We start from the raw sequence: 5225 nt of genomic DNA, 5'->3' as shown, positions 1-5225 counted from the left end.
TTTTGTTCCAGACAACATCAGAAAAGCTTAGACTACTTACAGAATCTTGAATAAAATGTGTTAACTTTTATATCTGCCCTCTTTCTTCTTTATCAAAAGAGAGGGAGGTTATCCATTAAATTGTATAAGCTGCTCTCAGCTTAAAAATCACAAAGTTTTGCCCACACAGGAGGTTATAAAAAGGGAACTGCAAATAGCAGGGAGTTACCCACCCCAAGATGGACTTATATAACCATTCCCCAGCTGTGCAATGTTAATGTGCTGAAGACACACACACACACACACATACACACATGGAAAATGCAATGCAGCGCAACCAGTGTGGCATTTTTCAACATCTAAACACAACACATCTCAAAATAGCTTGCAGGGGAGGAATGTAAGGACTCAAGAGCTCCGTTCATGTATAATGAAATGATAAAATACATTTTTAGAAGGCAAGCACATTTTTCATCTGGCCAGTAAGAGGCATTTAAGCGCTGCCCGTCATTTGTAACAGTCTGGTAAACTCACAAAGGTTTTTTTTTTCCAAACTACAGTGCTGGAGAGTGAGCTAAATATGGTTTATTCCTGCTAATTTCATGCTATGTTCCAAGGGCAAGTCTCTTCAAGAGGAGTCACCACAGTATAAAAAAAAGATGTGGGGGCTCTAGAAAGAGTGCAGAGAAGAGCAATCAAAATGATTAGGAGACTAGAGGCTAAAACATAGCAATAGCAATAGCAGTTAGACTTATATACCGTTTCATAGGGCTTTCAGCCCTCTCTAAGTGGTTTACAGAGTCAGCATATTGCCCCCAACAATCCGGGTCCTCATTTTACCCACCTCGGAAGGATGGAAGGCTGAGTCAACCTTGAGCCGGTGAGATTTGAACAGCCGAACTGCAGAACTGCAGTCAGCTGAAGTAGCCTGCAGTGCTGCACTCTAACCACTGCGCCACCTCGGTTCTATGAAGAATGGTTACAGGAACTGGGTATGTCTAGTCTAATGAAGAGAAGGACCAGAGTAGACATGATAGCAATGTTCCAATATCTCAGGGGCTGCCAAAGAGAGGAGGAGGTCAAGCTATTTTCCAAGGCACCTGAAGACCAGACAGGGAATAATGAATGGAAACCGATCAAGGAAATCAATATCTATATCTATACCTATACCTATACCTATACCCATATCCATATCCAGGTAGGTAGGTAGGTAGATAGTTATATCACAGCATTACTTCCAAATTATTCCAAAGCGTTGCATTTAGGTGAATGATTCCATTATTGTACAAACTGGGGGTTAGTAACCAAGAATGGATGACTGAAGGAAGATGACAATTAAAAGGTGGTTTTTGTGGTAGCCATCAGGGTGGAGAGCCTTTAGGAACCTGTTCAGCAGAATGAGTCGGAGTCCTTCCAAATGCAGAAAAGCTGCCCTGTGACATACAAAGAACTAAGCAAAATTGTACCTACCACCATCTAAAGAACTCAGTCCCCATAAGATTTAGTTATGTAACTGCCCTATTTGAGTTCAGAACATGTGTTTGAATGACACACTCGTCAACACTTGGGGAAACAACACCTCTCCTCAGCTAAATTGAGCAGCAAGAGAGGTAGAACAGCAAAATCCCATTTGAAAATGGCAAAGACAGATAGAAACCTACCCCTGGGCATTTGTATCCTACACGCGTAGCACATTTTTGTAGGAATCCTTCCTTGCACCCTTTGAATAAAATCCTCGTTAATGTAGAACTGGATTCCTGAAGATTTCATTGATACAGCCGTAGCATTTTCTTGAAAACATGTATATTCCAGTGGTGGGTTTCAAATTTTTTTGGAACCTCTTCTGTAGGTGTGGCCTGCTTTGTGGGAGTGGCTTGCCAGCCATGTGACTGGGCGGGCATGGCCAACCTGTAAAATGTGGTGAAACTCACTTAACAACGCTCTTAAATACTAATACTCTTGCTTAGCAACCAAAATGTTGGCTCAGAAACTCTGGCATTTGAAGCAGGCAAGTCTTAAAGCTGTCAAGTTACAAGGCCCTTGCACTCCTAACCCTTTAGAAAAAAAACCAGGGGTGTTCAAACTTGACAACTTTAAGACTTGTGGACTTCAACTCCCAGAATTCCTCCTCCCACTCTTCATCTTAATGGTGTGCGGACAGGCAAGGGGAGGGAGCTGGAACGGGTTCTAAACAGCACTGTAGATTTGTGGAACCTCTTCTATAGAAGAGGTTAGAACTGGCAGGAACTCACCCCTGCAAACGGTCTTCTTTGACGGCATTGCCCAGAAGCACACCTGTGGAGGTAAGTTGATGCAAAGAGCAGGCAAAGTTTCACTGGTGCTGATTTTGTATTCTCATCAGGAAGGAGCTTGCACCAAACTGGATGAAGACATCTTGGATATTCCATTAGATGATCCTGATGCCAATGCAGCTGCTGCCAAGATCCAGGCCAGTTTCCGTGGCCACATGACCAGGAAGAAGATTAAGGGGGGTGAAATTGAACGCAAAAGCAAGGACCCCGAGTGTACAAGCAGCACCCGGACTGGAGACTTGCGCAACGGAGATTAAGCAGCCTGGTAAGGATTCTCTTCATCTCTTCCCGATAACATAATTTCAGGCTATTGTGAGATTGTTCTGACCTAGGCTTCCCCAAAAAGTATGAAGCAGATTCCTGGTCCCGACAAAACCCATTTTATTAAGTGAATGTGAATTCCTCTGGTAAACAGTCTTTCGAAGGTAGATTTATGACCACAGATCTTATCTAGCATGGAAATCTGCCATGTAAATCTTTTCCAAATGCAATGCTGTGCAAGAAAAGACTTGGCACAGAGTCTCTGAGATTCACGGACAGATCTTCACACTCCTGAAACAAACGAACAAGCAAACAAATTGTTTCCCGCAAAAGCCCTCTCCCTTTTCACTCTTATTTCCTATGGGAGGGGCCATTCACCGCCCATCTGTGGCTTTACTCCCAAGTCAACCCTTATTTCTCACCTGTTCTTGTCTTCTGGCAGCTCTGCACATGTGCACACTGGGAACAGGCTCCAGCTGTTCCTCTGCCACAGTGCTGTCTAGCTCCACAGGTAGCTAAGAACTGCCAGATGGCCTTGACCCCATTTCTGCCTCCGACGCAGAGCCCTCATGAGAGCCGAGGTGGCGCAGTGGTTAAATGCAGCACTGCAGGCTATTTCAGCTGACTGCAGTTCTGCAGTTCGGCTGTTCAAATCTCACCGGCTCAGGGTTGACTCAGCCTTCCATCCTTCCGAGGTGGGTAAAATGAGGACCTGGATTGTTGTTGGGGGCAATATGCTGACTCTGTAAACCGCTTAGAGAGGGCTGAAAGCCCTATGAAGCGGTATATAAGTCTAACTGCTATTGCTATTGCTATTGCTCATCCGAGCCTGGGCCATATTTCTTCCCAACCTCCTTGCTGTCTGAATCTGCTGCCAGCTCTGCTGGCCACTGGCGGGCCACAACAGAGATGACTTTTCCTAAGGACCTACTATATCCTACTGTTCTTTCTGTCTCCACAAAAAAATAACCCCGTGAGACCATGATAGATTGGCCAGAGTGAAAAGCTCAACATCTGTGGTTCATTCTTACATCTAACTGGCCCATCAGAGCAGGAAGGTAGGGAATGTTGAGGGCCCCAACTCTCAAGGAAATGCATCTGGTGGGATCTGGCAGAAGGATCTTCTCTGTGATGGTTCCCTCTGTTAAGAATACCATTGACCCAGAGATAAGATCGGGCCTCCTTCCACTTGCTTTACCACAAAGCCTTGAAAACATGGTTTTGTAGAGACCCGAGAGACCGCCACTTACCTCCCAATGACCAACAAGATCACACAGGTTGGGCCTCCTCCGGGCGCCGTCGACTGGACAATGCCGGCTGGCGACCCCCCGGGGGAGGGCCTTCTCTGCAGCTGCACCGGCCCTGTGGAACGATCTACCCATAGAGATCTGGACCCTTACCACCCTCCCAGCCTTCCGTAAAGCCATCAAGACCTGGCTGTTCCGGCAGGCTTGGGGCTGTTGACTAATCCAGCCCCACTTAGGTGGAATGCATGATGTGGAATTTTAATAATTGTATCTTTTTATGTTTAATTTTTTTCTATGTTTTTTTTACCCTGCCTGTAAGCCATCCAGAGTCCCAAGGGAATGGGCGGCATATAAATTTATTAAAACTAAACTAAACTAAGCTAGGCAGGCTCTTGGACCCAATTCAGAGCCAATCAAGCGACTTGGTTTATTAAGGGGTGGGGAGGTGAATTTTTAACTCTCGAGTTCTCAATGTTGGAGTCACTGTGTGTGAATTGGGAAGCTAGACCGATAAGATCGCATAGATTAGGCCTCCTCCGAATTCCATCATCCAGCCAGTGTAGACTGGCAACTACCCGGAGGAGAGCCTTCTCGGTGGCTGCTCCGACCCTCTGGAACGAACTCCCCATGGAGATTCGGACCCTCACCACCCTCCAATCCTTCCGCGCCGCTTTAAAGATCTGGCTGTCCCGGCTGGCCTGGGGTTAAGATTCTAACCCCACTCGAATCGTGTGACTGTTGTGTTTTCTTTTAATATGTTGTATTGTCTTCATGTTGAAACATTGTTTGTCTCCCCCCCCCCCCTTTTTGAACTGTGAGCTGCCCTGAGTCCCCCCAGGGAAAAGGGCGGCATACAAATAAAGGGAAACTAAACTAAACTAAACTAAGCTGTATAAATTCGTTCAATACATAAATACCAATAAAAGAGAACATTTATAGCTCAGGGTTGAACTGTGGAGTCCTTGGTGCTCCCTGAGCTTGGTTGTTTTCTTCCAAACATTTCATTACCCAACTACAGTAGGTAACATCATCAGTGCTCAAAAATAACCAAGCTCAGAAAGCACTAAAGACCCCACAAATAAAGAAATAAACAAATTCTAGTTTTCTGTAATGCACAAAACTGGAGAAAGATTTGTATCACAGCAAATCAAAATCTAAGTGCTTCTGGGTTCACAAAATCTTATTTTTCAAAGGCCATCCTCCAAGTTGGCTACCTGCCCATGGTATCTATTTCCGTACACTAGAAATTTCTAGGATTTTTCCATAACAAAAATGTTGATCTTCCTCCCTGCTCCGTTCATTTTTTCCTAACAAAAAGCAGCAGAACTGAACCTCTACATGCGAAAGAACATTGAGATACTGTAAAACATACTGAGTGATGTGTTACACACCACTTGGGCCAGCTTGAACTGAACTCGTGAACCAC

This window comes from Thamnophis elegans, chromosome 13, assembly GCF_009769535.1.
Source record: "Thamnophis elegans isolate rThaEle1 chromosome 13, rThaEle1.pri, whole genome shotgun sequence".
NCBI classification, from domain to species: domain Eukaryota; kingdom Metazoa; phylum Chordata; class Lepidosauria; order Squamata; family Colubridae; genus Thamnophis; species Thamnophis elegans.
Note: the sequence above shows the minus strand (reverse complement) of the source record.